This window comes from Silurus meridionalis, chromosome 1 (assembly GCF_014805685.1).
Source record: "Silurus meridionalis isolate SWU-2019-XX chromosome 1, ASM1480568v1, whole genome shotgun sequence".
In the NCBI taxonomy this organism is placed as follows: domain Eukaryota; kingdom Metazoa; phylum Chordata; class Actinopteri; order Siluriformes; family Siluridae; genus Silurus; species Silurus meridionalis.
This window is the reverse complement of record NC_060884.1, coordinates 11,248,483-11,259,907: the sequence shown is the minus strand read 5'-3', so window position 1 is coordinate 11,259,907 and position 11,425 is coordinate 11,248,483. Positions and strand designations below refer to the sequence as shown.

At 35.4% G+C, this 11,425-nt stretch overlaps 1 protein-coding gene across 5 annotated transcripts in view; it reads left to right on the top strand.

The window, feature by feature from the left end:
* The first annotated feature begins 2,850 nt into the window (after window positions 1-2,850).
* chl1b (cell adhesion molecule L1-like b) overlaps window positions 2,851-11,425 on the top strand; it is an 84,403-nt gene continuing 75,828 nt past the window's right edge. For 3 of the 5 annotated variants that reach the window (XM_046847061.1, XM_046847086.1, XM_046847048.1), the window contains exon 1: window positions 2,851-3,119. The gene's annotated coding sequence lies outside the window, so the exon portion shown is untranslated. The remainder of the gene's footprint in view (window positions 3,120-11,425) is intronic. The other 2 variants (XM_046847097.1, XM_046847104.1) reach the window with 2 other exon arrangements.

The window sequence follows — 11,425 nt, the reverse complement described above, 5'->3', positions numbered from 1 at the left end:
AATTAGATTTAGACTAATGACAATCTGCTTTACTAGAAAATTGAGACTTCACCAACAGATTTCAAATGCTACATTTAAGATCATGAGTTATTTATGGGCTTTAATACAGCAGTTTAATTCCCTAGAATAACAGGGATGTGTTTCAGAAGTGCTGACGATTTCAAAACCTCTACAGAGTCTAAGAAATTTGACAAAAGCTTTAATGAATGCCTACAATGAGAAATGTTTACGAAATGCACAGTAGTTACATATATAGTCAATAGTGTAATGGTGACTTCCATCAAAATGTTGTGCACACATTTCTTAGTGTAGCTATACCAGTTTTGTTAAAGCTTGAAATGACCTGTGTAAAGTCTTACATGGCCACAGTTAAAGCCTTTTATCTACACTCAGCCAGCTGTGACACATCATTCCAAGATGGACATTCCCCTCAGTTCTGCTTTTATCATGTGTCTATCTGATTGCTAGTCTCTCAGTGGGTTTGGGGTTCATAATATTTCCTTCTGCCTCTGGAGCAGATCAGAGTGTGTGACAGGTGTCCTTTGAGTGACAATAAATCAATTTGGGGTTGAGAGCTTGCTTTGAGGACTGGGTAGCCTCATAAAAAGATCCAATTATGTGCTGTGGCTAGCAAATGTCATCGTGTAAGCCTCTCTCAATGAGATTAAATTGGTCAAAATTAGATTAGTGTTGATTAGCTTGTTTGCTGTTTTAGACATATGAGAAGGACCAAAGCAAAGATTTTGGCTACAGCATGACTCATTTGACTGAGTACTTACATGATGCAATCCTGCTGAATTTCTGTGTTGACTAAAACAGTGTGTGCATATTAGTGAGTATATAATAGAATTAGAAACTGCAATGCAGTCTGTTACCCCAAGCCTTGAAACAAAGTGATTTTTCCTCTGTCAGGAGGTATTGAGAATGCACTCAACATTCAAATCTGTCATCAACATTTTTCTCGACAAAAACACTGTTTAGAATAGCCAGATATCAGATTATAAGTGAGTCCCATAAGTGAGAAATAGAGGACACTGGAGCACTCTTGAAATAAACTGTTGTTTAAATCTTGTGTTTGGAACAACCCCAGCAACGGCTGTGCTTGTCTAGTCCGCTCTCCAGGTTTCAATTACAATGTATGGATCATGCTGTGACACTTCACAGTGAACACGGAACATATTGAGTGAAGTTCAGTCCTGAGGACCTGTTCCCAACATGTTTCTAATTTAACATTTCCAAATGATCAAGGAAATAGTGAATGCTTATAACAATTCAGTAGAGTGGACCAGGGTTATGGAATTGAATTAATTTTTTATTTATTATATTATATATTTTTTGCTTTCAAATGAATTCCTTTGGTATTACATAGGCATTTGGTTATTAACTATTTGGCACCAAGTACTATTTTGTATTTGTGCCTATTTTTGTATACCTGATTGGCTAAACAGCCAGCAGCCAGATTACTACTGTTTTTGTTGGTTAAACTGCTAATTAACAATTTTAAAAGCCTCGTAGGGGAGTTTCACAAGTTTTTATGGTCCAAATGAATACTGGCAGGAGGGTTTGCTATATTAAATTGTGCTAGGTGTGGATGATTGTGTAAATGTGGTGTGTATTGTATGTATAATCAATTCTCAGCTCTTAATGTTTCCAGAATACGCTCTAGATCCACTGCAAATATGCACAGTGCCCTCTATTAGACTGGTGCTATGGGTATTTTATGTAGTAGTATGTGTTGGGCTGACCTCCTAATTTTGGTGTATCCCGTAATCTATCTCTGTTGTATTCCATAGGAGTTTGGGCATAAGCTCTGGTTCTACAAAAATCTTAAGATGGATAAAATTGGTAACTGTTTAATGGTTATAATGGGAGTTGTATTGGATTTTTTATAGAAACTGTAATTATCTCTGTGGGACTTTACTAGCAGTTGGTTGCCTTTTGTTAGTGGCGTATGTCTAATGGTTACCATTGGAAGACCAATAGATGACCTTGGGCATTAATAGTGCCTATTATTGTGATTTAATTATCATCATTAAAAAGATTTAATGATGTTTCACAAGTGCACAATTCAATGAAAAACATTTAGTTATTATTTTAATCATAGTAAGGTTTAATGGCTAATGATTTTTAATTGTGGAAACCCGGATCCTGAGATCTAAATATCGTCTTGTATGTGGGGAAAATCTACTCATGTGATCACATAAGCTTCTTTCAGGCTCTCTACTTTCCTCCAACTGACCAAATTGATGCTCCTAGAATAATTTGATATGTGTCTGAGCGTGCATCTAGAAGGGATTCTCGTGCTTATCGCCCAGTGGTACTAAGTCAATTCTGACCCTGAAAAAATTAAGCCCATTATAACTGTCCACTTCCTCAGCTTGGTTCCTTGACCATCAGCCCAAACCGGACAGCTGACAGACTGAATTGAGCAGCGATTAGAAGCTGCTGTCTGAGGTGCTGAACACCCCCCCCCCCCCATCCTCTTAGCTGATTTTACTGTACACTGTAAAATCCCTAGAAAGCTTTAAAACAATAACAAATAGTATAATCATAATGTCGAAATGTCAGACCTGCTATGACAAGCCTATATAGTACAACAAACACAGTTCATATTTTTTTCGTAATTAAATAACATGCAATGAATTGCCCCGAGTATTGGTTTAGAAAACATTCCAAGTAGACCCCTTCCCCCAAACAACCCGCGTCAATACCTAGCGCTAGTTATAATGTTCCCGGGAATAATGTCGCTGTCATTGCGTGTGTGTAAATGTGTGTGCGTGTGCGTGCGTGCGTGAGTGTGTGTGTGTGTGTGTGTGTGTGTGCAGGCGTGTGCGTTAACCCGGTCACAGCGTGCTGAAGTTGTTGAGATTTTTTTCTCGGTTGCCATGGATTTCTAAAAAAAAAAGCCATTGACTGCAACTGATCTCTCTCAGAACAGAGCAAAGAGCAGAGCAAAGCTGTTGCGTTACTTTATTTTCTTTAGCAGAGAGAGAGAGAGAGAGAGAGAGAGAGAGAGAGAGAGCGCGAATGAGAGAATGAGAATCTCGCACGAGAGGCATTTCCACGCCAGATTTCACTCAGCTATCGCTCGCTACACACACACTCCGACTCTCCGAAAGGTAGGCAAAATATTTATACTATTCACAGTTTTATTTGCACTAATATGTTTTTTAAGTAAATCACACAAAAAAAGCACGTGTTTTTTTTTAATCCATCCACTTAATATGTCGTCGTGACAGCGTAATGTGTTGATGGATAAGTCACTGACCCCAGTGTGTTAAGTAATGATTTACTTTAAAAATAAAACTGTCCATAGTAAATTTCCTTAGCGCATTTCAAGCATCACGTTCGCTTTGCGTTATTTTGCAGCTTTACTACTGAACAGTATGAAGTTGTACGACTAGAACGAGTTGCGTATATTATTCTCCATTCCTTTTTATACAAATAACACACACACACACACACACACACACACACACACACACACACACACACACACACACTTTTTTTAATTGTGTGATTTTTTTTGTTTGTTTTTTCTCTTATTCCCTATGGTAATGTAAACTGTAGAGCCATCTCCAGAAAAATCACAGCATCAGAATACTAAAAAGCACACTTCATTCCATGCTGTGTTTCAGAAATTGAACTAATTTGTTATTTACGTTCAAATATTTGTTACAATATATTTAGTGTGAGCTTTGCTATGGTACTTACTTTGCTGTATTGTAATTGTCTAATGCTGATGCCGAACACAACAACTATTACTTATAGATACTGTTTTTGTAACTGATTGTTTGAAATGTAGAGAGTAAAGAAGGGTTTTGAAATTGAGAGTAGAGTAGGTTATTGCTTCTCTCTAACATGCCTGTTGCTATTTCATTATTCTCACCCATTTACAAGCGTCTGAATCCTGAGTGCAATATGTACTACAGGATATCTGTAATGCATTGAAATCTCATTATCTTACAAAAACAGCAACCCTTTGCACACCATTTTCACCAACACTTCATGAGCATTCCCGTTTCCGATCTGTTGCGAAACCTGATCACTGCAGCTCGGCTTTAATGATATAAAATTAAATTATATCTCAGAGAGAAAGCGCCTGCGAGATGAGCTACACTGATTTAATGACAACAATTAAATTCGCATTAGAGACAGACAGTGGGCTGCTTTCAGAAGACTCCAGTGGACTGAGACATTGTAATTGAATTGGGTAGTGGATGATTGGTTACTGGTTCAGGAAGTCAAGAGTTGTGAAACAGACTGAACTGACACAGAGCAATGTAGCGTGCAAAAACGGGCTATATACACAGATCAGCCATAACATTAAAACTACTGATAGGTGAATATCTCATTACAGTGAAGCTAGTCATGTAGTAGGATATATTAATCATTGAGTGAACTATAAGTTCTCAAAATTCATGTGCTAAAACCCGAAATCTATAATAAATACAGCTTGTGAGCATTGGAATTGGACCATTAAACGGTGGTCTGGTATGATATTGGTCTGTTTCTTCTTTCTTTTTCTTTTTTTACATAATGCGTATGGCTAAGTGCATGTGCATTGCTTACCTGATGAGGAAATGGCCCCAGGATGCACTTCCGGAAGAAACTAAGCCTAACATTGTTACAGATCAAACACAACCCTTAATAGCAGTAGTCTTTTTACCTGACACAATGCAAACAATTTTCAAGGAAAAGTTTTAGGAACATGACAAAGTTCATGGTGTCGACATGGCCTTTAAATTATCTTGATTCTAATTCAGCTGACCGTCTTTTTGAAGTATTGGACAAACAGTTTTGATCCATGGAGGCCCCAGAGTGCAACTTGCAGCACACACACAGAAATCACAGAACACCTCCAGAGGGCTTGTGATGTTCATGTCTAGAGGGATCAGAGCTGCTCTAATGTCACAAGGGGAAGTTACACGGTATATAGCAAGTTGTTTTAATGTTATTGCTGATTGGTGTTCATTACTAAACTGTTGTAAAAAACAAATCAGATGTGTACCTTTAAATCCTAATTTAATATGCAATGATTAATGGACTGTGAAGATCTCAATGATAGCTCCTTATGTTAATCAGATGATATCTCGGTTGAAATGCTCAAATACCAACCATATAAATGTAAAAATATATATTGCAAAAATTCCTCCAAATGTTTTTTTCAGCCAGTTTTCAAGCCTATTATAACAGACTCATCCATTCTAATGAACATTTATGTGCCAAGCCTGTCCTATTGAGGCCACTAGCTCCTCACACAGAAAATTAGGGCAAATTCTTCTCTGCCTCTCCAAACTAATTAAAGGAATTAACTGATTGGATGAGCTACAACTCCACAAAATGCATAGCAGGTGCCAGGCAGTGGATTCAACACACAACACAGTGGGCAAGACTGGATTTTTTTTCACAATTTATAATCATAATTCCACATCATAATTTGGATTGATTATTAAAAAAATTCCTTTATGGTACCTTTCTTCTGATTAGATTGCAGGAAAAGGCTCTACCTACATCTATGGTGGAGAACAATTCTTTTTTTTTAAATGTGAAAGTAAAAATCCACATTGTCCCTGATGATATTCATTGAACCCTTTACTATTTATATCTAGCTATCACAGCCAGAGATCAAATCCAAAGCGGTGCTTCCATCTCCATATGCAACTCCCAATTCAGCCATATGAACTCACAACAAAAACACCTGCGCCCTTGCCAAAATATGCGGTACGCCTTTTTGCACTCTTTTTCATGCCAAGTGGCAGTCTTCTGAGGCTATATGACATTTTACTTAGAAAAGAAGAAAAGGGTTGGGTTTAGGGAAAACCGCAGTAGGATGGGGAATATTTGAAAGAAAGAGTGAAGCAAATGTCAGAAAAATAGCATTACTGTGTTTACCATGTAGTTCACTAAAGGCATGATGGACAAAAAAATTGTTTTTTACTCAGCCTGTTTATATGAATTTTAAATTTGCACCTCACACATAAGGAGAAATGGGTCTCTTCAGAAATTAAAAATAACAGCAAAATCTATAACTGTTTTTATGGTTAATGAATTTGGTTTACAGTATCTTTATAAAGCAAATGACATAAAGGGTGGTGAAAATAAATAAATAATGCAGTAAAAGTAAGAATATAATATGGTACATGTATATGAAAATAATAATAGAAAATAACATGAATAGTACTGTAGATGGGCATTAAAGTATAGGTAATGAAATCACTTAAAAAACAAAAAAAACAAAATATATATATATATATATATATATATATATATATATATATATATATATTTACACATACATATATATATATATATATATATATATATATATATATATATATATATATAATGTGTGTGTGTGTGTGTGTGTGAATCCGAACACACAGCACTTTTTAAGCACATGCCTTTCTTTGTATTAATGTACAAGATGCCTCATATAGCACCAGTTGAGCTGAGGATAAAATATTCACATGCATTGATTATGTTGGCCCACTATCTTAAGACCTGCATACATATTTAATGTAAATTAGATGTACAAATTGGGGCATTATGCACGCACGCACGCACACACGCACACACACACACACACATATATATATATATATATATATATATATATATATATATATATATATATATATATATATAAAAGATAGTGGGCCAACATAATCAATGCATGTGAATGTTTCATCCTCAGCTCAACTGGTGCTCAATGAGGCATCTTCTTATACACAAATACATTTTGTTAAAATACACCTATTAGTAAGGCATGTGCTACACAATTTTAAATAACGGTTGAATGTATATGTGCTACTAAATAAACATCTTAGTGACAATAAAATGCATTGTTGACAAGTTTTCGGAATGTCTAGAGCATATAATTAAGGGAATCGTGACCAGGAACTTACTACCATGCAGCTGATTCATTATTTGCTCTTAAATCATAAATGTTGTATATCAGTTTCAGGTTGCAATATGTACTGAAAGTAATATTACAGCTCTATACTTAATAAACTGTTTCTGCACTACATACTAAGTCAGAATGGTTGTAAACATACAGGTGGGTCTTCATCTGGCCAGTGGTTCCCCTGTTTTAGCTAAGGGTAAATACAGGAAGTATAAATGAAAGATATAATTAGAAATTAGACATATAATCTTTATCTTACTTGCACAAACAATACGATTATATGTTAAGAACAATTAATTGAACTAAAAACAAGTACTGTAGTAAATAAACACCTATATATATATATATATATATATATATATATATATATATATATATATATATATGTGTGTGTGTGTGTGTGTGTGTGTGTGTGTGTGTGTGTGTGTGTGTGTGTATGCTTTATTACAGCATTTAACTTCACACTGTATACTGTACTGTAAATAAAGGATTGTCACTGTATTCATTTTGACTCTGCAAAAGGATAATGGTATTAATAAATAAGAAGCTATCATATTATGCAATAAGATAGATTCAAAGATTGGGAACTGAATGTGAATTTTTAGCTAAGTTCCCAAATTAAACAATTGATTAAATTCTATTTATTCATAAATAATAACAAAAACAGTCGTTATCATGATTAATTGTACAGTCTTGTGTTGTCACTCATGAATTTCCTTGTAATCCAAAATAAGATGACTTTGGTGAGAGGTTGCCTTACAAGCATGAGTGCACATGAATGACACCCTTTGCTGTCCAGTGAGCACTGGGGGGAGGGCAGAAACACTAGGGGCGAGCACAGCAAAGAACATATCTTATTAAACAGGACCCTTGAGCTAGTGGATGGCCACAACCAATTAATCTGCTCAGGCCATTGAAGGACAAACTGGAAAGTGAGGTCAATGTTATCACACATGCTCAGGGACCGCTTTGCTCAGTAGACTTTCGATGGATGAATGGAAGAAAGGAAAGCCGGATGCTCTGGTTGCAAGATGATTTCCACCCAGTAAAAAAAAAAATGCAATGGAAATTACCATACTTTGTCAATTTTAAATAATGGCATATCAAAGAGAACTCTCGTGTGTTGTATATGAAAGGAAAATGTTTGATGGTGTTATTCAGAAAGACATAGGAAATACTGTACTGGATTTTCATTACACAGATTAGATTAGCAGATTATTAACAATGAGATGTTGCAGAAACGTAACTGTTTTTAAATAAAGTATAAAAATAATGCTAATGTCCTAATAAACATAAACATAACATTTAAATACATGTTAATAAAATGTGTTATGATATTATAGGTTTACAGATTTTAATCAATACATTGTCCCTTATATACCAGTATTTTTTACAATGTAGCTATATCAGGTCACCATATCATGCATTATTATTTTAATGGTCCATTATAACACTCCTGTAAGATTACCCTATATGGTGTTATTTTACTAAAGATAACTCATTTAGTGTATGGTATAGGAGTGTTATAATGGACCATGAAAAAAACAATGCATTATACAGTGATATGAAATAGATATATTGTGAACGTTCTGATGTAGAGGAAAAAATACGTTTGGAGTGGTGGACATGGGTGTGTGCGAAGCACCCACCAGCTGTTGGTGATTCCATTGCTGTTCTGTTGCAGCTCGTTTGCTTGCCTTGGTGTCTGTAGTAACAACACAGAAAATTTTTTTAGTATTGAAAAAAGCAAACAAAGGGCAAACAGAAATCTACATTAACTGTGGTATATTGCAGAAGCGATAACAATCAGCATGTAAAGTAATGTTGTATTTTAATATTTAGTTAATAATTGCATTGTTGCAGTGCATTGCAGTTTAATAGAAGTGTTGTTTTTTTTACTCATACAGTAGATTTAATATAAAGCAGTTACTGTATTTAAATATGTTATCCGATTCACACTAGGTTATCTGAATTTCAATAAACATTGTCAGAAATGTATTTTGGTGTGTACCTTAAATCTACTCTGTGTGAAGAATATGTGACAAAAACTGGAGCTTAGCCCGTAGGAAGCTGAATATGTGTAAAAGGCAAGAACCATTAAAATGATGAATGTTCTCGTCTAGCAATGAAATAGCAACCTTTGTCCCATGTACTCACCAATGAAGACAGTTAGGGGTATTCGCAAAGTTGTAGGAACTCCATGATTGCGGAAAGGGCAAATGGATGGGGGAAAGAAAAGATGAAGTAGGATAGATGTGACAGCCATGGGGACCTTAGCAGTGAAAAGGCTCATTGTGTTTATGGGACGTGATATGAAACATGCAGAGGTTTCCCATTCCTTTCAGCCATAGGTCGCTCTCTGTAACAGGAAGACACCATTTTAAATCTTGTATAAACATGGAAATGGGGTAGCCTTTGAGTCTCATAGTATCCTTAATCAACATATCCTAACAACTGAGTTCTAAATTGTGTAATAAAAAACTATAGTATTGGCAACAAATCTGTTTTAATCATGTTAATCACAGTTACTAGTTGCCTGCTTTGAGAAAGTCAGAATAGTGCACGTGTCCTATTTTCCACTGCATATTGTCCGCAGACTCTAAATGACTTGGTGTAAAACTGCATATCTCTGTTTAACGAGCCTGCAAAAAAATGGATGCCAGATGCTTGCTTACAACTGCCTGTGTGGGTAAACTGTTTGCTTTCATGCTCTGTCTAATGCATTTCTCCCTTTTTTGTATACCATGAGCTATGTTCTTAATAAACGCTCCAATTTGGCTCAGACCACAAAGCCTATCTGTCACACAGACCGGCAGACCCACACAAACTCTACCTCAATAGCATTCAGTCCATTTTCTACTGCTGTAATGGACACTGCATTTCAGGTCAGGATGCTTCAGTAACATTTATGGTGGAGACCAAACTGTATGCAACTTGCGCTCATGTGCTCTGAATTGCAAAATCTTGTTTACAGCCTTGAGCCCAACACTGTTATCCCCTAATTGAGCATCAGTGTGCTCATCATGAGCTTTCACTACAAACAAAATGAACGCACAGAGCATGCTAAGTAGTTGTGCTGTAGAAACAGTTTATGCAATATCTATCACTCAGAGTTTACATTTTTCAATGCTGCATTTGGCAGCAAGACTATAAGAAGAAAAGGATCAAGTTCTCTTGCCAAATCTTGAGTGTAATTTGCTTTATCGTGCCAAAGTGCATTGTGTGAATTACAAAAAAGATATATAGATAAGCTCTTTATATAACATAATATTTTACCCTAATTCGCCTGTCCTATATATTTTGAAAGACTTTATGCCTCACTGTGAAGACTGTTTGGGAATTATATATTAGATAATGCAATGAGAACCTGGTAACCTTGTCTTTGTGACTGTCCTTGTGGAAAAAAGGAAAAGATTTGTAATGAGCAACAAAAAAAGCAGTTATAGTGCAGATTCTAATGTTCTTTAATGAACAACTGTTAAAGAAGACAATGCCAAACCATTCAAACTATTTATCAGTTGCGAGTTGTGATTAGGGACCACAATCCCCACATTCATAATTACACATTTGACCTGGTATAACACCTGCAGAGAACCAGTAACCTTTATGATTTTTCTCCATGTGACTTTTTGTGTTTGCCAAATCCTATTTGTTTGTCATATGCTTTTTGAAGGGAACTTGCTTTTTCTTTTATATTCTCACCCACATTATTCTCTCTTCCTTCATATACAGTATTACAGAAATTACAAAACTACAACGGGCTTAATGTCTTTTAGGATTTCCAAGTATACAGTGTAGAAAATGTAATATTATAATGTCTCAATGAAATTGCGATTGTATGGACCTTTTGCATTTATAGTTCAGACTCAGACTCCAGACGTATGCTCCTTATCAGAAGATTAAAACAAATAAATAGTGTGAGATTTAATTTTTTTTTTCCTTTTTTTTTTAATGGCGGTTAATGCAATCATAAAGTGTTAATAAGAGTATGCTACATAGTAATTGCTGGAACATGGTTAATATTTAAATGTACCACAATTGAGGAATGCACCTATAGTAGCTAACATAAAGTACACTTTATGAATAACTCATTTTTGTGGATGGCAAAAATATAAACATCAAACAAAAAAATAAACAATTTAATTTCTTGTGCATTATGTATGTAACTTGCTACTTTACCCAACCACTAATGTAATAGAGCTGACAAAAAATAAGTTGTATTAATGAGAACCAGACAACAGTACAAAAAAAAACAAACAAAAGATTTGTTAAAAATTCAGGCAGTCAGCCAATGACTGCAATCTACATAGGTCTACATTCTCCCGAATTATTTGGAGTGTTTAGGATCCTTAAAGTGTTTTCCTTAGATGACTTGATGGACTGTGATAGACAGCACAGTGTTCCATTCTAATGATCCCCTGGAAGCATTACCAGTAAGAGTCCTAAACAGTAGTGTTAGTGATATATAACCATATCAGTTCATATGTTTGCACGTTTGATATTTAAGTTATCAAGAAC